The following is a 26,901-nucleotide window of genomic DNA, read 5'->3' on the forward strand; positions in this document are numbered from 1 at the left end:
AGAAATCATGATAGCACTTAAGAATAGCACCCAAGGTTAACCTCTGACCTCCATACCTGTATCTCCAATACATACACACTAAACCCTGCACCCTTGTGGAAATCCGGAAGCAGTGATCATCTGCAAGCCAGCCATTCTTGGAAAACCAGCTCACAACACTGTAAGAAAATAAGTCTGTTGTTTAAACTACATAGAGTGTGACCTTTGGTACAACCTTCAAAAAACAAGTATATACCCCCTTCTTCTGTTGGAAATCTAAACATTATCCCTCTCCTCACTCACTGTTCCATGGATTTTTTTTCAGCTTTTACAAAAGATCCAGTGGCCTATGCTTCTCACAACCCCCTTAGGTCTCTCTGGCCACCTAGGAATGGACATCACGGAAGGACTCATTGCTGGGAAGGCAAAAATGCAATGCTGTTGTGGTGGATCAGCCGGGGAGAAGAAAATATTGGGTCCTGATTTGTAAAAATGTCAGTTAATGAGGTTAGAGAGAAGAACAAAGATTATCATGGAAGATATGTAAGAAGCCAGAAGCTCATTGTAGGATCACAGGGTGAGATAAAAGAAAACCTCCAAACTTGGGTTTGACTGTGTATACCAAACACTAATTACAGTCATTTATGTGAGCAGCTTACCACTGATAGCTAATTACCATGCAGTACAATAACAATTATGTATATCATTAAATATGTATCAGATTAGTTTTATTTGATTACAATAATAAACTCCAGAAACATACAATGTCAGGCATAGAAGGAGACCTTGGCAATCAATGTTTGGGGCCACCCCTTCCCTCTCCAGAGATCAGACACTGACATGGGCCTGTGGTGATTGCTGAACTAGATGTTGGGACTGATAAGTATAGTTGTGGATTCTTAACTAAGCTCCTCATTGGCAATGAGAATGAGGCTGACACCCACAGAGACCATATCCTCCCTGATTGCTCTATTTAAGTAGCCTGGCCCAGCACTATCATAACACCATAATCCGGGACCTTCATTGTAACTATGGGACCAGAGGAAGCCCCAGGCAAGTGAAATCCTGAATGGTTGTATGCTATTGACATTGGTATGACCCACATCTGGTTAGAGCTCAGACCCATGAAAGAATGGCAACCCCTGTCCCCAACCCTCACCCCACCCTAACCCCACAACCCTAGCGGGAGGCTCAGAGAACTAGCAAAACCTTCCTTGGGGGTCAGTGTGTTGTACATGGTATGGATGTTGACAGCGTGTACAGAAAATGACCACCATAGCTTTCTTCCCTCTGATATTTATGGTCTGAAGACTGTTGTCCTAAAGACTGTGCCTACCAAGATTAGCTAAGCTTGTCTCCAGTCTAGCTTTATACCGTAAACATTGCCTTCTTGGTTATCTGTCTGTAAGAATTCCCCCTCCTTGCTTGTCCATCTGTAATAACCTGCCTCTCAGATGAATTCCATAAAATAAACATGCCAAGCTTCCTGGATGCTCTGTCTTCTCCATTCAAGAATGCAAGCTTTTCTTTGCATGTATCTTTTCTTCATTTCCTTGATACCCCAGTCAGGTCAGGGTCTGGAGTCATGCATGGGTGGGGCACTTCTTGCTACTGTCAGAAGCTAAACTTGATCCGTTCATTCATTTCCACAACTGAAGTCCCAGCAGGGTGGAGCAGGGTGGGTACTTGGATTTCAGAATGAGGGAAAACCAAGTCTGGATGAGGTTGTAACCTGGTCTGTACTGGTCTGAAGATAGTGTGGAGGTCTCCCCAAGACCAAGGGTTTTTTCTAGACCAGTGGTTCTTAACCTTCCTAATGCTATTTCTCTTTAATACAGTTCCTCATGTTGTGGTGACCCCCAACCATAAATGATTTCATTGCTACTTTATGACTGTAATTTTGCTATGGTTATGAATTGTAGTATAAATATCCAATACACAGGATATTGGATTTGCAACTTCTGTGAAAGGGGTTGCGACCCACAGGTTGACAACCGGTGATCTAGACACTTTTAATTCCTTATTATAAGGACTACACGAGATTCTTTCAAATACCCAGACTTCATGTCACCCTGTAGCAATTCAAGTCTTATAATTCTGGATAGAGTTTTAGGAATTTGGTTTTTATTTTTTGTTAAGTCTTCAGAAACTTCTTGTGTTCGGTAGTTTTTTAAAACATTAGAGAGCATACCCGTCAACGCACAACCTGATAGAAATAGAGAACAAAAATAAATCTTAATTTGCTAAAGTCCGAGGAGGAGTATTCAATGCTAGTGACAACTGGATGGTGTAATGAGTCTGTTAGAGGTGACATGCCAGCCTGGTGGAAATCATACCATGCCACACACTAGCATAAGGGGTGATGACGACATGGGGCTTGTAGAACCCCCTGTAGACAGAGAGCTCACGCTCAGTGGAGAAGCAGGCTAGCCTTTCTAATTATTTGTGTTCTAATTTATGTTAAATGCAATGTGTATTTCATCAAAATACAAAGCCTCTGGAAGCTCCCTTCAGCTCTTAGTGGGGAAATTGTTGGGTGGTGACCAGTTTGCCTGAGAGTGAGAGGGTTCCTGGAATGGTGATGTCTGGGCTACAGCTGTAGCAATTACAAGCACTGTGTCTGATCGCCCATTCTTTTAAGCCCGCCTCCAAGGTTAAGCCTCACACTGATCTGTTTTGGGTGCTTGCTACCATTTCATTTTTCAGGATGGAACCGTCAATACATTGGCTCTTCGGTCTGTTTTCCTTCATTTGGAATCACAAGACAGTGCCTCGTAAATTGTCATCTTACTCATTGGTCTGTAGACTTCTCCTACATGAATGAGCCAGTCTGTTTATCCATCTCCTAGGCAACATTGCAAAGAATAATCAAGCTTCATTCTATCAATTTTTGTTTTTATTTATTTTTAATCCTGTTGGAGAACTTCAGGCGTAAGCATTGTGACTGCATTACCCAATGCCATTTTCACTGTGAATGTTTCCAGTAGCTTGTAACTTTCTTATGCACATTTTCCTGCTTCTTTTCTAGCACCTTTATCTCTGGTCCTATGGATAATGTGGCTTGTCCATAAGAACTTCTGCTACCATCTCTTAACGTGCTTTCCTACATGAAACCATAAGCCAAACAAGGATGGCATTTTAGGGGGCAATTGGAAGCCACACAGCTGTTGATGGTGGATTACTATGCTGGTTAATTTTTGTCAACTTGACATAAATCAGAGTCACCTGGGAAGAAGGAGTCTCAGCTGAAAGATTTCTTTACTCAGATTGGCCTGTGGGCATGTCTGTGGGGCAAATGGATTGCTTATTGTTGCTGGGGGACCTAGCCCATTGTGAGCAGTAGCATCCCAGGACAGGGTTGGGCCTGGGCTGTAGAAGCAAGATAGTAAGCAGCACTCCTCTGTGGTCTCTGTGTTAATTTAGTTCCTGCCACGACTTCCTTCCATGGTGGACTGTGGCCTGGAAAAGTTGTAAGATGAAATAAACCCTTTCCTTCCCGGGTTGCCTCTTATCAGTATTTTATCGTAGCAGAAGAAAGAAAACTAAGGTACTTATTCTGGAGCTCTTGCACCACTTTAGGCAGGCACCATTTTAGCCTGGAAGAAGAGTCTTGGTACTCTACAGGGATACCAGGATGTAGAGGTAGTTAGAATCTCGTGGTGAAAGAGGATGTGAGGAAACAACCCAAAACCATGCCCAAGGCCTGGGAAGATGCTCTCATTTTATTGAAGAACACCCAAGTTAAGCAGATTTAGGAAGGTCAACGGAGTGGCTGGTGAAAGCATCACTCCCCATTGGGAAGACTCATTCCATCTCCTCGAAAAGTGGAGTCACCTCCACTAATGAAAGACTTAAGGTGAGCCAAGTGGAGGACAGTCACACCTTGCATCTGACAGCTGTCTTCAGACCATCAAGGCAAATCCCAAAGTTTTCTCCTTTGTTTGCCTTTTCCAAGAATAGGCTGCCAAACCCAGGCACCTGCTGCTTTCCTGTCGTTTTCCAAGCTGCTGACATTTTCTCCAGGTCAGAGCACTGCATGCAAATACCTGTCTATCTATTCATGCCTGCCACTCAGGCAGCGAGGCAAGAAATCTGGACTCAATCCCTGCCTTGGGATAATTGCTTAGCAAACAGGATGCACATAATCCATTTTCATTATTAATACTCCAGTTAGGAGCCAGACTCTGTGTTTGGTTTCTCATAATGAGAGCGGCCTTACAACGGAGGTGATGCAATCTACCATTCAGCTCACAGCTCTGTGAGGAGGCAAAAAAAAAAAAACAAAAACAAAAAAAACCAAACAAACCTCCTGTGGCCGATTTAGATTCTAGGCATTTCTGTTCCCGTAAAGCAGCAGGCCAGATGAGCCCACTATTGAAGAATAAGGCGTGCTGATTTTCTTGCCTGGGTGATTTTGTAAAAATGTCCTGCCTGCTCATTTGCTTATTGTTCCTAATCTCCACCCGATAGCTCCTTCGAAGGCATCTGCCCCTTACCACTGCACACCCTGGGAGCAAAACCGCTGGTATGAAGTAGAGTTTGGAAATGATTGTCAAGCCGTGCTAATTCAGATGTAACCAGCACAACCCTGGTGGCTGGCTCAACCACGCAGCAGAAACCTGGTTAGATTTTAAAGTTTTAACTTTAAAAAAATTTTTTTTATGTGTAAACTAGAGGTGCTTCCTGAAGAGAGTTGAAAGAGTTCTCGGTGGATTCGCTTCTCCTCCACAAGTTTCATTCCATCTCAGTGGAAAGTGGTTGGCTATTAAAAGGAAAGATAATCCATTATCACTATGGGTCCTGAGCCGCCAGGGGGAAGCCCGCAGCTGGCTGGAAGGAAGGGCTGATAACTTGCATTTAAAGAAAAGAAAATCAATTGCCAGTTGGTGTCTTGCCATCATTCAGAAATAGAGCATAAATGTGACCACAGGTGGAGGGACTGGGTCCCTTGGAGGCTTTGCAGTGGGATTTGAAGTCTTCCTATTTACCTCTGGATGATTAGTTTGAGCCCTGTTTGGATCCACGGTGACTGAGTTGGTTATTTTTATCAGGCTCTTTGGTGACAGGTGCCCAGGTTACAAGAAACAAATTGGCACTAATTGGACAGTCCTGTTGGCATCCTGGCAGGAGAGTGCATCAGTGGCTTGATCTGGGCAACCGTGCATTAACAGGAAGGGGAAACCTGTGCCGGACAGGGCCAAGCTGTTGGGCGGCTCCTGTTCATTTGGATTTGCTTGCTTTCGGAAGTTGAGGGATGCTAATTTTCACCGGTCTTCTAGCATGATGGGAGCAAAGACACATGTCCTGCTCCTAGAGAGAATCCTTCAATAATAGTATACTTATGAAATCCTTGTCACTCCATTTACCGGGATAATTGATGTGAGATATGTCCCAGTGGCATCACAAGGATGGCCACATGGTTTCTCAGTGGGCAGGGTCGATGTAGTTTTTTTTTTCCACTAGTATGCTTGACAGCTAATCTGCCTCATAGTAGTAGATGCAGAATAAACAACTGTGAAGCAAATGCATAAATATGACTGATTGAATTGGATGATTGTCCGCATCCTTCTGAGTCACCATCCTTTGAATCTTCAGTGTGTAGAGTTAGACCAGATGTTCGCACTCATCTAAGCAAACGGCCCTCATGGTTCCGATGAGCAGTACCAGCGGGATAGGACTGGGCTTAGAGCAGAGTCCCCATTCTCTACACCCCTTGTTGGCTGTCTCCATGTTCCTTCTCAGAAAGGGATTTCAGAACGCAGGATGCTGCTGCTAATGAACAGCACAACAGACCACGGAGAGAGAAACCTGGATTCTATATTGGGAGTCTCTCCTGATTATGTGGCCTCCAGAAAATCACTTAACGTTATTAGGTTTCTGCTGTGCCTAGTCTATTGGAGGAAGACCGACAAGTCACCAGGCAATTATGATAACGAATGTTACCTTTGGCTAATAGGGGAAAAAACTGGAAGGAAAGGACAAAAATACTAGGCCATGTGGGGGTAAATTATCTTCTAGTTATAAATAATCAGCATGTTGAATTAGAACAGGGCAGGCTCCTAGGAAGGAGCTTGATTTAATAAGTCTTAAGGGCTCCCATGGCTATTTCAGAAGTGACTTGCCCAGCATACTCTAACGGTCCACCAGGGGGGAGTAGAGGTCAATTTCTTCTGTACCAGAGGAGGTGGAGTGATTTGTGTTTTGTAATTAAGGGGAGGGAAGGCTGTAGTCAATGCAAATTTGAGGTGTCCTTGTCCTATGGTGGCTTTTATACTGGTGGCTTCTGTATATAGAATAACCAGAGCTTTGAGTTCTCACTGTGAGCCAAAGCAACCTTACATCCCTGTGGCAGTTTTCCAGAAGTAGAAGTCTAGGAAGGAGGAACGATAGCAAGAGGGTTTCCTGCGCATAGATAAGTTGTGTACACCATTATCTACAGCAAAGAGCCTAGAAGCATTTAGAAACAAAGTTAAGCAGACCTATAGGACATCAGGTAGCCGAACTGAGGAAGCTGGGTTTTCTGGATACAGATGCCTCTGAATATTCATAAAGTGGACAGAAGAACAAGAGGAGAAAATATAGCCCAAGCAGATGACCGTAGATAAATCCTGCTAGCAGGCTCTCTGGGAAGCTTCATGAGAAAGTTCTGCTTTGGTCTACCTGGAACTCTGGAGGAAGTACATCATGTTTAAAGAAGTGTATTTTTATCTGTGCAAGAGAGTAACTTTAATCCTACTTGGCAAATCTGTCTTTCCATGTTAAGATATTAGAAAAGGTCATACAGGATTCTACTAGTCTTGGCTAATTACTCATTGCATTCGGGGTAAGAAGACTTGAGTACAATGTCATGGGCCGATTGCTATTGCAGTTTGTGAGTATCCAGTGGCTGTGCAGTTGGGGAGTGGCTCTGAAACAACAGAGGGCCACCTTGTGATGCTCAGCTGAGAGAGAGATAACTGCGTGTGTGAACCCAGTCACTACTAGCTGGTGTTTACACTGTGCTTTCGTGTGCCCAGCACTACATCTATGTTAACTCATTCAGTCCTATAAACTGGACTGAATTCTTACATGTTGTTAAAAAAATTATCTCTCTTTTATAGATGAAGAAACTGAGGCACAAAGTTACCAAGTAATTTGCCTAAAGCCACATGACAAATAAACGGCTCAGATTCCAGCCCAGTTGAGGTCTGGACATGGCCCTAGTGATCAGGCTGTGGAAAGCCGTTATAGGGGGAAATATACACATGTTATTTTCAGACAAGAAAATCAGCTTTCCTATGAGGCTCATCTTCTTCCTTTGGCCTTGGCAATAACCTCGTAGACTATTCCTTTAGAGGTGGGATGTAGACACAGTTGTTTTGAAAGAAGCAACCCTATAGGTTAAGCTCTATAAAAGGGGGCCACCCTTGAAGCACTGTTAGTTATTAGGCATTAGGGTTATTTATTTATTTATCTATCTATCTATTTATTTATTTATCATTTATTTATTTATCTATTTATTTTTGGTTTCAGTTTATTATTTTGAATGAATGAGCTCTAAAATTGGAGGCCCTTTCATCTAGGCGAATAGCAAGCAAGAAGAAAGCTGTTCACGGCTTGCATCTGCTTGTTTCACCTGAGTCATGTGATAGGAGCCACCTTTAGTGTGCCTGTATTTTCTCCCACAGCTCTGCTCCCCCTTCTTCCACGGTCCCTTTCTCCAACATCAAGAAGCTTACCTACTCAGCTAATTGAATCCTGGACTCAAGAGTTCAGTTCAAGCATAGCAACCTTTAGACCAGAGTGCAAGGAAGCAGTGGATAAATGTCCCAGTCTCCCCTACCCTGGTGACCAAACCTGGAAGCTGTGACTCTGAGCTTTAAAGGTCTTCAGGTTCTTTGAGACCAGGGCCACATTCACCCTTTATTGCTTCTCTCAGTTCCCTGTTTCATGCCTCAATCCCTGATCTGTGTGCTCTGGAATTGTCTCTCAAATAAACTAATTGCACCCGGCCCCAGGCCTTGCTTTGGGTAGAACCTCTTTGAAAAGGGAGGACTTGAACCCTCAGTGCTAACAGTGGTATAAGTGGACACTCAATAGAAAAGATTACCCAGGAATGTAAAAATCCAGAGAGCAGACAGAATCAGAGAAGCATCCTCTGTGTTCCTAAGGACTTTTCATCTATAACCTGGGGATGATAGAATCGGTTTTCCTTTAGGTAAGGAAGGTAGTTCTTTCCTTTGACTGATTCCTGCACCTTGCTTTTGCTTTTATTAAAGGAATCCATTCTGAAGCAGACGCATTCTAGGGGGCTGTTTTTATCTGGTGAGTGATAAGAAGGGCTGACACCCTGAGTGTAGGTGTCTGTCCTTGGCTCATGGCTCTGTGAACCCAGAGGAGAGGATGATGAGATTCCTAAATGTGCAGGACAGAAACCAGAAACCTCCCCCAAGTATCTGCTGCCTACAGTGTGGAAACTAAATAAAAAGCTCACTCCCTCTAGAACTGGAAAGAGATGCAGAGTCAGGATATCATGGTTTGCTTCTCCTGCCTAGTTGGTGTTTGGGAGTCATCTTACTCAGGGCTCTTCTTGATGCAGGTTTTGAGAGTTCTGTCAGCATCTGTCTCTCAGGAGAAGAGGGTCTAATGAAAAGAGGCCGGGTAGGGGGTGGGGCGACTGTGGCCATGAGCTAGTGTCAAAACACAGGGGGCATATTCTGGTTTTTTTTTTTTTTTTTTTTTTTTTTTTTTTTGATTTTAGGAAGCATGCACACACAGAACTCTGACACACTAAAGAATGTTTAAATACTGAAACTTAAGACCTGGGAAGTTCTTCCAAGATGGCAGAGGGGCAGGTTCTAGTATTGGATGCTGAAGGCCATCTTCTGTGGCCAAGTAGGTACTGCTGGGCGGGAAGGTGGCAGTTGTATATTGTAAAGGCATCAGCATTTCTGGAAATTTCTACAGAAACAAGTTAAACTATTTGGCCTTTTTCTGAAAGCAGACGAACACCAAAGCCTCTTGAGGCCTCTACCACTTATGAGCCCTGAGCCATTTTTTTTTTTTTTTTTTTTTTGGCACACTGTGCAAGGCATGCTGTCTCACAAGACCAAGAGAGGCCAGGCTGCCCTGGACCACCTCAAGGTGTTGGATGGGATCCCTCTACCCTATGACAAGAAAAAGCAGATGTGGTCCCTGCCACCCTCAAGGTTATGCGACTGAAGCCACCAGAAAGTTTGCTTACCTGGAGCATCTGGCTCATGAGGTCAGGTCGAAGTATCAGACAGTGACAGTCACTCTGGAGGAGAAATGGAAAGAAAAATGCCAAGAACCACTATCGGAAGAAGAAGCAGCTCTTGGAGCTACAGAAACAGGCAGAATAGAATGTAGAGAAAAAAATCTGCAAGTTCAGAGGTCCTCAAGACCAATGGATTTCGTGGTTTGAACCCAAAAAGACTGTGCCTCGAAAAAAAAGACCTGGGAACTATAAAGCAATATATGTTGATTTTCCTTTCCTCTTGGCATTGTGTTTTCCCCCATTCAAGTTAAGAAGCATTTGGGACTAGAAACAGAAAGATCTGAACTGTTGTTTCTACAGGTGATCACATTGGGGATGTCACTGTGGCATTTGGAAAGCTTTGCTTACAAGGCCCATATCAAGGAGCATCTCTGCCTGCATGAGGCAGGTCAAGGTAAGGATGGAGAAGGTTCTCTTGCAGACATACACTCTAGAGACATACACTGGGCTCCCACCATGTCTCACTCAATAGGGTGAACTCATTCAACTCAACAGCATGTTAGCAAACAGGTGACACATCAGAGGCTTGGCTGTGAATACTCAGGGTTGTTTGTATTTGGTTTGTTTGTTTTAATCATTGAAGACAGCAATTAGACACAGGGTCAGAAACAAGTTATTGTTCTTTCTGGTCTCTGTACATGTAGAGGCAGCCCATTCTTATTTTACAAGCTAGAACAGAAACACAGCAGAGGAAAAGAGGTACTCTGAATGGGATATATTTATCTTGTGAAGGAGAAGAATCAAAAGAAGAAATATCATTGAACCCAGCCATGCATCTAACAACCATATCCACCACACAACAGTGCCAATGGCACCATTGCCTAGGTCTATGCCATCCAGGTGTGTATAACTAATGCAGCCATGTTCACACCAACTAAACTGACTGATGACACATCTCTCTAGAGATGTCAAGGTTGTTATGGCGGTGTCTGGAGGCCTGTCATGGAAACAGAGGGAAGAGTGGTCCAATTGCTAACCACAAAGCAAACAGATTTTGTTCCATCTCATTACAGTATCTAAGCAATTCTTCCTTTCCTAACCCTGAAAAGATTACCTAAAAAGAGTAAGTAAAAGGTTTTAAGCAGATTGGCAGTTTCTGTGCAATATGTCTAGGTATGTATTTGGAGGCTAGAAAAATGTATGTTCCTTCTCAACTCAACAGGCTTTGATTCTGTGAAAAGCATCACAGATCAATATATATCTTTTTAAAATTTTGGAGTAGAATGGAAAACAATTGTTCTAAGCATAGTCAATCCTTAAATATATACAGCATGAAAATACATAAAAGAGTATCTAACTTTCAGTATGTGTGTGTGTGTGTGTGTGTGTGTGTGTGTGTGTGTGTATGAATGATTGAAATTTCAGTGATAATGATAAAAACTTCAAAACCTTTTGATGTTCTCAGGCAAGAAAATGAGAACACATAATGAGTGTGTCCTAGAGATCTATATATTAATCAAACAGTATCTGTAATTAACAACCCTATATTAGATACAGATGATCTATATTAGAATAGTTCAACCTACAAATATTGAGCTTTATAATAGTGCAACTGTAATACATATTCAGGGGAGGTCTACACTTTGAATTTTTGATTTGCTCTTCTGAGTAACTAACAGGTCATATGATACCCTTTGGCAGTACTGGCCTGTGGCATCAGGTCAGGTAGAGGGACTGAAATCTACAATAGTCTGTGTTCCTCTTTTGGCAAGTTAGTGTGATAGTTAATCTGCACTGTCCACTTGATGAGATTCAGAAGCAACATGGAAACTTACCTCTAGGTGTGTCTATGGGGGTGTTTCCAAGAATGCTTAGCTGAAGAGGGAAGACCCACCAGGAATACAGGCGATTCCATCTCACAGGCTAGAGCTGTGGTCTAAATGAAACAAGAGAAAGCAAACGGAGCCACCATCTTCTCTCTCTACTTCCAGAAGACATACACAAAGTACTGTCTCCTGTTTCTACAGGCAAACCTGAAAGGCTGCCCTTCAAACTGGCAATCAAGCCCTTCTTAACTTACTTTCGTGAGATATTTTGTCACAGTAATGATTAACTTTTCTGATACATTCAAGTATATTAAGCATTTTTATTTTTTGACTTACTCTATTTTTAAACTTACGATGGGCCTCCAGGGGATGGGAATCAACTATCTTAAGTTGAAAACCATCCTTACAATGCCTTGCTTTCATTGTCTTCCCCCAAACCTTATTCATTTACCCTCTTTTCCTCACTGAATGTATGTATTCTGTGTCCTTTCTCTCTGTTTTTTTCCTCTGCATTCTTTGGTAAAACTGTCTCAATGTAATGAGCAGTAATCATGCTATAGTCTAAACCCTAAGCTATCTTGAAATTTCTTCCCAATAACACAGGACCATTCCTGTTGAGTTTCAGGCAGAACACAGCCAGCTTCACTGCTTGAATGTAACACAAATGGCCTGCAGCCCAGCTCCTGGTGGATTGTTTGTTCTACTCTGAAATCTCACCAGCCTGGCCTTCACCAACTGAACCAGAGTGGCCCGTTAAACTCTGTTGACAGCATCTTAGAACCCCAACCTCTTCCACAGATCGACCTCAAACCAGCTCTGAAACATATGGTCAGGTTGATCACAGTGGCCACCCAGCTTCTTGGCGGCAGTTACTCTATATTGCTTAACTTTCCTTGTAATTGTGTCGAGAAACCTGACAGAAGCAACTGAATGGAGGGAAGATGGGTTTGGGGTCCTGTTGTCAGAGAAGATAGCCCATGTCAGAGCATGACAGCCCAAATAGCTTGATTCATGGTTGCAGGAGCTCACCACAGCAGCTTCTCACATGGTACTGTCAAGAATCAGCAAGTTTGTTGCAGAGCTATGTCCAGTCTCTAACACTTAAAGCCCTGCCTCCAGTGACTAACCTCTACAAACCACTCCTCCCACTCCTATGGCTTCACAGTACTGCCAACTGGTGATCAAATGTTCAAACACATTAACATGTGGGGAACATTTACATTAAAACCACACATCTTCTGCTTTTGTTTTGTTTATGGACTGACTGAATGGGGCCCCAAAGACCATATTGAGTTAGAACTTTGGAGTTTTGTTTTGCTTCCCTCAAAGCAGCCAGGGTAAACAAGTATAGCATGCTTACTGGGAGAAGAAACTTTCAAACCCTCTCCAAAGTGGTGTTGATAGCTCCAGAGTTTGTCTTTCTTTTACAGTTTTCAACAATGAATACATAATTGGTTAGTATCAATATTTAAGTGTGAAGTCCACTCCAGGAAACTCTTCTGCCTGTCTGTATTCAGTTTTGAACTTCTTAATGCAAAAAGATTTAGGTTTATAGCAGTGTTTTTAAGTAATAGAAAAACAACTCCAAATGGCTTAAAGGAATGGGACATTTATTATCTCAATGAGTTTTCCATAATATGAAAGCTTGGGTAACCAAACTATTTGGCAGCTCAACATTATCCAGGACTCAAATTCTTAAGTTCTTCTGTCTTTGTGTTCTTTCTCTCCAGTTCTATCCATCTTTTCCTAAGTAGATCAAATCTGGCCAGTCTTCCTGTCTCAAGGTGTCCAAGTGCTGGGTCAGAAATGTGTGCCATTATGCACACATTGTCTTTAGTGGTCCTCTCCAAGTCAACTTATCCTTAAGCCAATGCTCTTGTTTGTACAGGACAGTTCTGTGTATGCCCACTAGACTCAGTGCTGAACTCATGTAAGGTAGTGAGTCACAGGGCAACTACCTGTGCTTCATATCTCTCTGCATTACATCCTACTCAGTATGTGTAATTTCTAGCAGTTCCTAGAGGAAACATCCAGGAAATACACAAACTTCTACCCATTCATAGTTACTATATAAGCTTATAATCACATCCAGCTACATACATGGTCTTGATCTGTTAGCACGGATACTGGATATAGTGAGGCAGAAAGAAGATGAATGGTACCCAAGGCTCTGAATTGGATTTAATGTGAGGCTTCTCCCTCTCTCCCATCAAATGGCATCTGTGGGCTGGGACTCTACAATGAAGCAGCAAGAGACTGGACCATCAGGAGAGTCACTGATCTTAGGTATTGCTCCAAACTGTCAATAAACGGATATGATAGCAATCATACTTCAGGCAGTGTTATTCTGGCTCTGAAAGTCTCCAGTGGTGGTAAATACTTTACCCACTCCCGTGGTGGCAGCTCCTGTGTCCTGTCCAAAGACACTGCCAAGAAAAGAGTATAATTAGCACCCTACCAACTCCAGTCACAGGTAATAGAAGAATGTGAGATGGCTTAGGGACAGGAAGTATTTCACTTTTGTTTACATAATCGCTTGTTTCTATCGCTGGAGTTCTTAGACTTCCCACCTCCATCCCTGCCCAGCTTTCTAAAATGTGAAACCTTAAGTTTTGACCAGTCTGGAACTTGCTGTGCTGACTAGGCTGCCCTTGAACTTTTTTTTTAAACCAATTTTTCTGTATCCTGAATTTTGGGACTGCAAATGTGCTTTACCATGACTGTTTCTTGCTATTTTTAGAAACTGATTCACTCACTTGGGTACTTTTATAGGTTTACAGGAGATTTTTGCTAATAGGGCCATTTACCTGCAGTTTGCTTATCAGGGTTTGATGCATATCTGTTTGGGGTGGTCGGTCATGACAGTGCCTTCCTCCACTCCCCGTAGACTGCAGCACATTTGTAGAGTGTTGCTATTTGGGTCTCACTGCATTTCAAGTTGGTTCTAGGATGACTCCCAGGTATCTAATTTCCATATGTCCCATGATGCTTTAGTATGTGGGAAACAACTCTCTCACTCTACTAACTTTCTAACTGCAGCATGCAGACTTGGTCCTCATCACACTGGATCTGTTGGCTCCTCTTACATCCCCTGGAAAGAGGTAAAGTCAGCATCATAATGTTGCTGGGACAGGCTGGAGGGAAGCAGCTGATGCTTTCCCTTACTTCTTCTGGAGGGCAGAAGCCCTGCAGCATAGGAACAACTCTCTGAAAACATTCCCTTCCCTTTATACTCTGGCCTTCAGGCTAAGGAACCCTATTTTCCCAATCCTCTTTGGAAGAGTGTGAGGGACCTTGAACTCCAAGTACTGCTTGGTATTGCCTTACACCTCATTTGTGAGAAGTGTGATTTTACCTTAGCAGTTGCATAGACCAGGAAACCTCAATGGATCAATGGAGAAAGAAGCATCTGAGTCTGGAGCCTTCTTCCCCAGAATACTTACTCTTAGGGTATCACTCTGAAATATCACTCATCAATGCTAGTGAATAGTTAAGACTGCCACAGTCAAATCCATGTCTATTATTAACCAGGGGCAAGGTCTTAGTGCTCATGGCCAAGGTAGAGAAAGGTGATGTATGACCAAATTGAGAAGACAGATACCCAGTGACATCTGCTAATCTCAGCGTCAAGGATTTCTGCCAATAAATGCAATGTACCTTCAGGATCATTATGCTTTTGGAGATGAATGGCAGGATTAGAGAAAGGGTGGTTGGTGGTACACAGATGGCTATAATCAGAAGGAAGACGGGCTATCATCAAGGAGTTTAGCCACCAGCACCTTAGAAGATGTCAGAATGCTGATGGATTTAACTTGCTAATAGACAGCAAGTGAGGGACCACCTCTCTCTCTCTCTCTCTCTCTCTCTCTCTCTCTCTCTCTCTCTCTCTCTCTCTCTCTCTCTCTCTCTCTTTCTCCCTCCCTCCCTCCCTCTGCTCTTTGTCCCAAGGGAATATGCTCCATGTTCAAGTTTGATGCATCCTTTTTCTCATGGTTGCTCAATGGATATCCCATGTCTTCTTAGACATGATTATTGGCTCCTTGCTTCCTTTCATTTGTGAAGAGGGCACTGTTGATTGCAACCAGCTACCCAGCATGTTCTTGGGCCTTTGTGCAAACCTCCTTTTCTGTCATGACCTGTGAGGTCTTGCTGTCAGCTTCCCACTGTCAATCAAGTTGAATCATGTCAAATTATGCAGTGTTATACTCAGACACAAGAGCTGGGTTGAGACCTAAAATTTAATTTTCACATGCAACTTAAGCCAAGACCTTTCCCCTCCCAGGTCTGTAGTAGTGTTGAAAAGCAAGTGGATACTAAGGGCCAAACAAGTTGGATAGAAGGCCAAAGTGAAATACCTTTCCATAAGTCCTGCTGAGTCAGGCCATCGTACCTCCCAGACCTGCTCTGATGTCCTGTTTTTTTTTTTTTTTTTCTTTTTGGATGACAGTTTATAAAGTACTCTCTCTTCCATTTTTAAGCATACTATTGGTAAGTTTCTATTTGTTTGTTCTGTGTTGAATATTATGGTCATTATCCCAATCTTTCTTTTCCGTGGTTTATTTTAATATCTAGGTTTGTCTATGACAAATTCACTATAGAATAGCAATTTTTTAAAAAATCACTGCTTGAGAGATTTGGCTGTAGTCAGGACAAATACTGGGACTATTTAGAACACATCCAGCACAGGGCATGCATCCATCTGTGGCCCTTAGGGTTCATACATCTGAGCAGAATACACAATGGGTATGCACACACTTTATGTCTGCAGTCATGTGCTGACTGAGGATTGAAAGACAACACTAGGAAGACAGAGTTCAGGTGGTACAAGTTTTCACAGCCTCATTCCTGAACTTACCTTCCATGAGTCTGGTGATGTTCTTTGAAAGGGTGGGGCAAGCTCAGTTGCAGATGGGAAGGAAGAAGAGAGGGTGTGACATCTAGAGGAACTTTCTATTCTGATTACATTAAGCTTAAAGCTCTCCATGAGATGGTCCTTATCTAATTGTGCTCTCCAAAGCCTAGGTTCTTTCTTTCTAGGAAAGGAGAATAGATAATAGATAAATTTCTGTCTTTGTGACATCCCAAGATAGATTCTATTAAGGAGACCATACAGATAGTTATTATGTAGTCTTAGTCCTGCTCAGAATCTGGTTCCTAGATTTTTGGACTTTTCAAAACTTAAACTCTTGGGGTTCACACATTCACATACCTCTCAATTCCAGAGTGCTTTATAGGCTCACATGCTGGTGTGCATTCCAGTTTTTTAACTCACCAGGCACGTGTGATCATTGTCCTCACTTTACAGGGGTGAAAACAGACATAGAAAAGCAAGGGAGTTACCCAAAGTACCACTGCTGAGGCACGGGAATAGATTTTGGACTTACGTATTCTTGTTTGGGGACTGAATGCCTAGTCCTTCTGTCAGTCTGTTGTATTCTTTCCCTCCACATTAGAGGCCAAAGGGGGTCTCTATATACCTACATCCCCCCCTTCCCCAGATGCTTACTGAACAAGGCCCGGGACGTGTAAAAAAGGTGACATCAGGAACTTAACTGTCACTTGTTCTCTTTCTCCTCCTGGTTGGTAGTACAGTCACCATGGAGGCAAGAATACTCTCATCCTAGCATTCTGGGACGTAGATCTAATATCATGTAACAAGAGAACAGGATGTATTTGGCCTATATTTGTAGTTACTCAGGGGTCCATGGTGAAGCATCTGTAGAATGGTTTTCTCCAAGTGACATCACCTGGTTTCTCGAGTTCTAAAACAAGTTATCATACACAAGTGACTTAAGTGACAGAATATTGAATCTGTCACTATCTTTTCATTATTGATGTGATTTTTTGCTTTAGGTATCTCAGTTCTGGAACTGGAAGTCTGAGACTGGCATGGCCAGGTTCTGGAGAGGACCCAGTTCTTGGTTTGCAGCTTTCTATCCTCTTGTTCCATCTTAATATAGACAAGAGTAGAGAGAGGAAATATACTCTCGCCATCATGGGGTGCCTCTAGACTCATGATTATGTCATCTTCTAAAGCCAACATCTCAGGTCTGTGGGGCCAGAGAGCCATACAACTGGAGGAGCCAGTCTGGAGCAAGCATGAGTTCAAGATGTGTCTAGACATGGAAAATCCTGGGACCAGCAGGAATAGGGCTGCTTTATTCTTTGACTTAAGCCTGCATGTCTCAGTGCACATAAGCCTTATGACCCCCACCTTCACCACCCTAGGGGAGTCACATAGCCTGGCAGTCGGATTATAGGTTTAACTCCCCCCTCTCCCAACAAACATCTGGGACTCCTCTCCACACACAGAAAGTATTCCCAGCACCTCAGCCCCAGCCAATGATGTACTCACCCTGAAAACCCCTACCCACTCCCCAAGGCTTGTATATTCCTTGTTACCCACAATAAGGAGAGCTGTTTCACTCTGTCTCTGGAGAAGGCTATATCTCTCATACTCACATGGAGATCCTGTGGAAATCAGCTGTCAGGATAAGTTTATTTCCTTCCAGTCCGTCAGGTGTTCAGGCAATGGTGCCTGGATACCCCGAGGGTATGAGCCAGCAGGGTGTGATTACAAGAAGCAAATTTGGCAGTGAAACAAACATGCAGGTCACAGACTAGATGACTTACTTTCTGTGGTTGTGGTTCTTTATTAAGGGCTGTCTATTGCAACGTCTCTCTAAGGTAGCTTTGTTGGGGTCTATGTGGGGAGTAGGCAGGCATGTGGGACCAGTAATTAGTTTAGGAGAGTGTTAAAGAAAGAGAACAATTAGAATTTGGCTTTCAGGATGGTACAACACTTTATCCTTACTCCCTCCATCTATCACTCAGCCAGGAATGCTTTCTCAAATAATCTAAGGATACAATTGCCTGAGGTCTTACGTTCTCCTCACACTAGGACTCCTTTTCTCATCTTCTGTTTATGAGGTAATCTTCTACCATATGGATCTCCATCTTGCTCAAACACTCCCCTTCTAAATAATTTATGAATGGAGGGACCTGGCAGCTGGAGGTCAAGTCTCACATCTCAGGATGTGTGTAGGTACAAGGATTTGTATATGTTCCTGATGGATATGTCTAGGTCCAACTATGGGACTAGTGACTTTGGTAGATGAGAAAGTTCTGAAGGATGTTGAATAGCACAGTTTGTGTTCTGGTGAGGTCAAGGGATAGCCATGTTAGAGACAGAGGGTTACCTGCTGATATGGACAAGAGAAGCTGGTATCAGAAGCATTCTGCTGTGCCCTATTCCAGATCTCAGCCAGGAGACATCAGATCCAGACATTTTCTACTCTAAATCTCACCAGTATAAATCACTACCCACAGACTTGTTCCTAGAGCATTTGTCCAGATACCTTTGTACTCTGTGAGAATTGTCCAAATTCTCTGAGAGTGACAGGTACACACACCTCCACTGCACTCATTTGTGTTTTATATATCTGACAATGACACCAGAAATGTCTCTGAAATAAATAAATCACAACAGTCATGTCTCTGATGAGTTAGAATATGTCCAAGCAAAAAACATATATTGTAGTCTGAAGGGTCAACGACTTTATTTGTGGATAGGGTCTTTGTAGACACAATCAAGGAAAAATGGTTGTCTAGTTCAATATACTTGTAGAAAGGCAAATTTGGATAAAGGCAGATCTATGTCCAGGATGAAGATGATATGATGAGACACAGAGAAGCCAAGATTGTTCTTTTCTGCACTATCCTCAGAAAGAATAATTAATTGGCACCTTAATTTTTGTCTTCTAGACTCTAAACCCATGAAATAATAATTTGTGTAATTTAAGATCCCTGGTCTATGGTTTCTGATAGAAACCTAGCAAAGAAATATACTGCCTGTTGCTACAAAGCACTATTTCATGTGCTTAGAACAACTAATCACTTTAAAGGTTTTAGTTCTGTTAGTTTAAGAAAATCTTCATATAGGTAAAATAAAAATATTAACCCACAGAAGTTAAGACAATTGCCAGATAAGGTTTAGACAGTAAGGGAGAGAGTCAGGATTTGAAACCAGGCATCTTGCTGAGAATACACATTCAACCGTGATATGCTAGCAATACTTTAATGGAAATGTTGCAAATTCGTCGGCTAGGGTCATACTCGCTGCACATATGTTCGATTCACTCTTGGGGAAAATTTTCCATATAGGTACCGAAGTCAGTAGCTCCTCATCTCATCCCACATGTTCATGACATGACCTTGCCCCTCCTAGTCCAAAGTCAGCGTCTCTCTTCATGAGCCTTGGTATAGACTGTGACTCTTTTAATTAATTGAACAAATGAAAATGATGCTATGATTAGTCTATGGATGGCCCTGAATGGGTTCAGTGGCTATTGCTTCATGTCTCTTGCAGCCAGGTGCTATGTGAAATCCAGTTGTTAAGACTACCAGGGTGTGAGAAAGCCTGAAACATAAAGAGGCCCACAGGAGATGCTACAGGAAGAGAAGGAAGCAAAGAGGAAACAAAGGAACACAGAGACATGCCAGGTAGGAGAGGAACATTCATTTCAGAAAGGGATTCATGAACCCCAGCTGACCCAATTCATGTCAGCGGTACCAACAGTGAAGAACTCAGACTAATCCTCATACCTCTGGAACACAAGTTGAGGTTAAAAAAACAATGGTGTTTTAAAATGGCAGATGGGATCATTTGATACTCAGTGTAGATAGCTGATATAAGCTTCAGTTTTAAAGTAACTAAAACTTATTGCTAACAGCAACAATCTGAGAGGACAAACACCCCCCCCTCCACACACACACACATACACACTCCTACGTACACTTCCACCAACACATGCCCACTTCCAGGCACACATACATATTCCCACAAACACATGCCCACTTCCAGGCACACATGCACACTCCCATGAGCACACACACACACACACACATACACACACACACACGACACATTCAAGCCACTTGTACTTCCAAATTTTCCTGAAGACTTGAGAAATTATCTCTCAACAAAGGATGGGGTAGAGCCTCCCTTAAGATGAGGCCATGAGTGTACCTTCGGAGGTTCTAGGTGTCCCATCTTACCTCTACGTCCTCCTGTTCACCAACGGCCTGTCTCACCAAGATACTTGGACCTCAGATATTGCCTCCTGTTTTCATCAAAGCCTTCTGGCCCTTTCCCAACTAGTTAGTGCCATTTCTTGGGTCATCCAGCAGTAAGTGCTAAAACTGGGCCCAGTGTGTAGACTTCTGCCACCTTTCTGCCCCTCTGCTGGTTTCCTCTACAGAGTCCTTAAGTCCAGGATGGGGGACTGTGCCCAGGCCATCCAACCTTCCAAGGCTTTCTTGTTTGCTTGTTCATGACTGCAGGGGGGGTGCTTCTCCAAAATTGAAACTTCATACTGTGCCATTCCTTCATCTCATTTCCAGGCCCCCCGCTGTGTGACCGTGTGACACACAGTCATTCTGTGAGAATTGAGAAGGATATTGGCAGTTTGGGAGCTGTTGTTCCTGCTTATGTATGCAAAGAACATAATTGCTAAGTGCATCATCTGCTGTAATTTACACATCCACATATAGCACCGAGCAGGGCATTCTCCTCTTCCATGGGTACCCAGGGTTGAAGCTGCACACACACTCCAGCCTGGAGAGAAGCTGGCTATTTTCCAAGGCCTGAAGCAGCCCAGTGGAAGACTTGAATGGTGTGATTTCCAAGACCTCCAAATGAGACTGGCAGAATTCCTTGTGAGGTTATTTTAGAACGTTCACGGGGGAGAAGCAAGGGTTGTCTGCAGCATCTCACCTCTTTTGGCACCCTTTCCTCATGTGTTGTAGGACCCTTGTCAGAATTTCTTGTGATGCCAGATCTAGGGCTCGCTGAACTGTGTAAAACTGGTTTTAAGTAATGGAGTTTCCTGTGCCTTCAAGACACAAACCATGGAGCAGAGCATCTGACGGGCATTTGAGATTATCAGGGACAGAAACTCCCAGGCAGACCTGTACTGACATGTCCTGGTGACTAGATGATCTTCACTTTTGGGTTTGCACCTTTTTTTCTAAGATGTGAAGAAAGTTGCTATGTGAATTGTGAGGTAGGAAGAGCCTCTGTTGAGATAAGCAACTGAGAGCCCAGCTTCTTTATCCATTCTCATATTACTACTGGGTTGGCCATGGCTGCACCCCAAAGTAAAGGTTCTTCCAGAATCTTCAGGTATAACCAGCACTGAATGACACCTTAGACATGTTAGTATAAGATATAGGTTCTGCTGTCTACTGAGGCTATAGTTTCAGCTTATAGTTACCTTAGGATAATGAGCCAATTCAGTAACAGGAACCAAGCAGCATGTCAGAAGACAGGTCAAAGAGACTGGCAGAAAACTCTAATTCAGGCATAAAGATAAATGGTTACATTCTCACATTAGGCCTCTAGCATACAGATCCCAGTTCAACTACTTTCTAGCAATGTGGCCCGTGACCCTATCTAGCTGTGCAAACTCAATTCTTTCATTTATTTTTTGAGTCAGGGATAAGACCTTTGTCAGTGCCATTGTTAAAGTTCAAAGACTTCAAGCATGTGCAGAGCTAGGAACAGTGCTGGACTCTTGTTGTGACTCAGTGTGTGTCAGAGGCAGCAGTCTTGTGTAGTTCCATAGACCGTGAAGGTTCCTTCTAGCCTCAGATACTTCCTTCATAGCTTCTGCTAATGACAAACTTACTTGTAGTTCCCAGGACCCTGAACCTTTCTTAGCTTCAAAGGGATGGAGTAGAGCTGGCCTTTGGACCATAATACTTTGGATCAAAATACTATACAAAATATTTCAGCTATCTTACTGTGGAGCTGAAGGTTAACCTACCCATGTGTCTTCAGTTTCTATGTGTGAACTGGGAATAAGAGCACCTACCACAAAGTTTCACGGTAAGATCATAATAGTTTGTGATTATAAAAGGTAGCTTGAAATAGCAATTGAGAGTCAAAGTGACTTGATTTGGCTATAGAGCCTTCAATGATGTAATCAAATTAAGATAGGATCATGAGAGTACCCTCCTCCCTTTAGTTTGGTGTCTTTAAGGGAGGATGGAGATTTGAACGCAGAAACATGCATTAAAAACCCCACGTGAAGACAGACCCAGAAGGCTGTGTGAAGATGCCAGAGGCTTCAGAAATGCAAAAAAAGAGTGTTCTCTGAGGCAAGCCATGAGAAACCACATTGAGTCTTACAACATTTTGAGTTTGAACTGTTACCTTTTAAAACTGTAAGAATATATCTTTGTTTTTGAGCTTCTTTGGACTGGAGCACTTTGCTATGTCACCCCAGGGAACTGATAAAGAAGTGAATAACAGAGTCTTAGTTATTGCAGGCATTTCGAAATATTCACCCTGAAGACTGTAAAACAAACGATACAGTCCCACCCCAATCTGCTAGGGGTGAGGGGTGTGTGACTTAATGGGCCATTAGAGAAAAGAGCAAAGACTAAGTTCAGATGCAAGCTCTTGACAGGTACTTTTCTGTGGCCTTCAGCCACTAGAGGGCATTTGAAGGACAGTAGATCAATAGGAGCTGACCTCTTGTGGTCAAGTAAAGGCCATGCATTCTGATGCTGTATGCCCCACTGAGGCAAGTGAGAAATAAACGATCCAGGGAATGGATTTATTCACTGGCTTCTTTTACCTTGGGACAACTCAGATTGGTAGAGTTAGGGGCGCTGAGTGGGTAGAGTGTAGACATCTCAGAATGAACCCTGCTTTATTTGCAGGTAATAGTAACTGTTTCTCCATCTGTGTAGGAACAGGAAGAATACCGATCCCTGGAAGTGCAAGAATCATTTTAAGGAGGCTAATGAGAGCAATGGCAGATCTAAGTGTGGTTATATGCCCAATGAATGCAACCAAACCGGCTGTGGGAATGGAAAAGCATGAGGCCGGGAGAACAATCATTTGTTCTTTGGAAAGGTGAACTCTTAGACCAAGTCTCATTGAACAAAGGGCCCCATGATTCCCAGTCTGGGAAGGGATTGGAGGTTGAACAGGCAAAGACAAAGCCCACAGAGATGAGGCAAGGTTTAGACATTTAATTCTGTCTCTTTCAGTGACTGACATTCCAGCCGACCCTGGCTGACTCACTTAACCTGTCTGGGTGATTGCTTCCCAGTGCACGAAACAAGGACAATGCCAGTCATCAGATCAATTTTCTGGAGTTCATTCCAGGCCCCTAATGAAAGGCACATTATAAACACAAATTGTAATTATACCTGAGAGTGCTTTTTACTCAGAGGAAGCCAGAGGCCTTTTCTCTCTTTGAAACTTCAATTATAAAAGTTAGAATCTTGTGCATTTGTCAGAGGTAGATAAAAATTCATTCGTAATATGAATCATATAAGAGCAGGTTAATGATGCTTGGAATCCAAAAGTGGGACATTATTGATATGAGCCAATTGCCTGGAACCTGGAGACTTAGAGTCTGGTCCTCAGTTTTTCACTAATTAACCCCGAGACCTTGGCCAAGTCATTTCACCTCCCCGGTGCTTTAGCCCAAAATGGTGCAGTTGGATGAGAAATGTGTGTTCCAAAATTCAGTCACTTCTTTTTATGATTTTTGCTCTAATTATTCTATTATTATTTGCAATATTTTAAAATTTATTTGCTTTGATGAGCCTTTTAAATGTAAATGAATGCTGCATCCTGACTTAAATAGCAGCATCTGTAAGATTTCAGGTTTAGTGTGGGAGTTTCATACACACAGGCCTATGTGTGCACACATGTAACTCACCAAGGGACAGCTATGCTTTGCTTGTACATAACTTAAAGTGCATTCAGACTGCACGATGACCACATGCACCCACTGGGAAATGAGTCACGCTGGCCTTGATGTTCTTGGTTGATACTTATGTGGTGTTTAGACCATGAAGAGAATTTGCAAGAAGGCATGGAGGGAAATAGAAGATCAAGCTGGTGGTTTCGGAAAAACACTTTGGGTTTGTACTCTAGCAGAAAAACAAACAAACAAAAAACTTTTTTTTTTTTTTTAAAAAAAAAGATTTCCTTTTCAGCGAGGTAACTGCATTAGTAGTGCTGGTTACTGAAGCCAAGTGGAGTGGTTCACATCTAGAGTCCCAGAATTCTAGACTATAGACAAGAACTTCAAGGGTATTCTCAGCTACAGAGTAAGTTAAGGTCATTTTGGGCTACATGAGACTCTGTCACACACATACAAAAAAAAAAGACTATTATCCAGCAAACATTGCTGGAGAAACATTAGTATTTGCTAGAGAAATATTAGAAGAGAAAAATAATTTTTAAAATATTAACCTAAGGGGGGAAAACTCTACAGTTAGATGTAGAAGATAGTAAGAAATGTACGTGCCTATACTTCCTGTTATGTGTGAATACACAGTTCCAAATTAACTTACAAATGTAATGCAATCCAATGAAAGCCTCAATAAATATTTTATTAAAACATATTAAATTTAAAGTCAGATCCACTGTAAGAGCCAAAGGACCAGGGAGTTTGCTGTGAGACTTGTCTCCTAGGAAGCTATACCCGTGAAGTCTCAGTAATGTGGCTGTATAACCATGAAACATGAGCTGAACAAGAACAACAGACATCTCAAAGTAGGTGGGATGAGTCCACATAGTCAACCACAGGCCACTAAGGAAAGCTAGGAGCTGGAGAAATAATCTTCAGAGAAGAGCACACCAAGTGGTTTTTTAATACCAAGTAGTCATCCATGAAAACATATATACAAGTAATATATAGACTGAACACATTATATTAGGAAATATAGAGGTACATATTAACATGTATGTATGTATATAAGAGAAATAATGAAGATAGAGGTCATGAACTTGAAAGGCAGCAAGGAAGGGTAAATGGCAGGGTTTGAAGGGAAGAAATGGGAAAATAAATGTAATTATAATTTCAAAAATAAAACATAATAATTGAAAAAAAATATTCAGGTCCTTACAGCAGAATACCTTATCTCACAAATTACCATTCATATTGATTGTTTACTCAAATCAACTTGAGTAGACTGTTTGTTATATCTGCAGTGCCTTAGTCACAGTTCTATTACTATGAAGAGACACCGTGAGCAAGACAACTTTTATAAAAGGAAAGCATTTAATTGGGAGCTCACTTATAGTTTTAGAGGGTTAGTTTGTTATCATGGCGGCAGGCAGGGAGGCAGGTACAGTGCTAGAGAAGTAGCTGAGAGCTACGGTCTGATCCACAGGCAGCAGGCAGAGAGAGAGAGAGAGAGAGAGAGAGAGAGAGAGAGAGAGAGAGAGAGAGAGAGAGAGAGAGAGAGAGAGAAAGAAAGAGAGAGAGGGCAACACTAGTGTGGGTTTTATTACTAAAGCCCAAATTCTTCCGAGTGCCATACTCCTCTTCCAACAAGGGCACTCCCATTCCAACAAGACAACAAATCTTTTCTAACAGCTCACAAAATGGGAACTAAGCATTAAAATTTATGAGCCTATGGGGCCCAATCTCATGCAAACCACCACAAGCAGAGCTGTCTGGGGCACCAACAGGGTTCAGGCCTTGTTGCTCTTTTCCTATTCTCAAGGATTGCTGTCTGGAGATAGGATGACTTTGGACCTAGAGACTGAGGCCTGTATCCAAGAAACATATCTGTTCACTGCTGTGGACTCTGCACCTAGTCTGTTCACAAACCCAAGTCTTGGTTTTCTTACTAACAATGTTAGTGACATAATGTTAGTGGGACTAACAATATATCACAAATATAGTTAAATTGACAGGGTCTGTATGAGGTGACATACAGGAATACCCAGTGATACACATAACAAATCATGATGGAATGGTAATTGGAGCTGACTCTGAGGATCATGGCATGAGAAAGGAATAATGAGAGGTTTTATTCTATTACTTTGCCAAAACAGAGTTGAGTGGCATAAAGGATTTGAGCCGAGGCACATTTGGTGCAAGCTTGGGATGCCACTCTGTTCCTCTCAAGTGGTATTTTGTTCTTTGTCTTGATTATTCAGTGTCAAGGACAATGATAGCACGCTTAACCATAACAACAATAAAAAATAACCATAAAGACATCTAAAGATATTTGGAAGTCCATCTCCAAAGGCTACAGTTCCTTTTATTCACTCAATAGTTATCTTTGTGCTTAAACAAACAACAACAGCAACCAAGATAAACAAAAACCAATTCCATAATCCACCATTAAGAACTTGATCATTTTTTAAATACATCTGTTACCCCTTGATATTTCTTTAAGTATAATGTGACCAAGTGAATATCTGGATAAGTGTGTTTTTACTTTTCTACTATGGAAAAAATATAACCAACTCTCCCTAAGCCTCAGGCTAGAAGGAGCTCCATCCCAAACCCTGCATAACAGAAGGCCTTCTCCAGCCTTCCTCAAGTGGAACTTTTCATCCTGGGCTAAGAAGTAAGAGTCAAGAAGAGCAGATGACTCACTATGCAAAATGTCTTGCTGTGTAAACCTTTATTTCCCGAGTTCAATCCCTGGAACTCACTTAAAAAAAGAAAGAGAGAAGTTCTCAGTATTGTCCTCTGACCTCTATGCATGCCCTGTGTGTGTATACCATATATCATGCACACACACACACACACACACACACACACACACACACACACACATACCATGGGCACACACCACAACTCCATGGAGTTTTGGACTCCCCTGACAAGGTGGGTCCAGTATTTGAAGGCCTCTAACTAAGCATTTTTTCCATGTTCTCTTCCTCAGGGTAGGAAAAACTGCAGAGGAATGCAAGCCTGGGTATGAGAAGTAACCAGGGAAAAGTGGGTAGAGGGAGTGATGGCACATACACATACAAAAGGCTGGTCACAGCGCAGGGCATACAGCAGAGAGGACGGTGCACATTGTGAGCTAGACCATAGTAGAAGGAGC

At 42.5% G+C, this 26,901-nt stretch overlaps 1 pseudogene across 1 annotated transcript in view; it reads left to right on the forward strand.

Moving 5' to 3' along the window:
• LOC308417519 (large ribosomal subunit protein uL13-like) overlaps nt 1-22,912 on the forward strand; it is a 166,042-nt pseudogene extending 143,130 nt beyond the window's left edge. The window contains exons 2-3 of the transcript in view: nt 8,858-9,397; nt 22,780-22,912. The product of the transcript in view is annotated as a large ribosomal subunit protein uL13-like (transcript). The remainder of the gene's footprint in view (nt 1-8,857; nt 9,398-22,779) is intronic.
• Nucleotides 22,913-26,901: the final 3,989 nt, after the last annotated feature.

This window comes from Micromys minutus (assembly GCF_963924665.1).
Source record: "Micromys minutus genome assembly, chromosome: 2".
NCBI classification, from domain to species: Eukaryota; Metazoa; Chordata; class Mammalia; order Rodentia; family Muridae; genus Micromys; species Micromys minutus.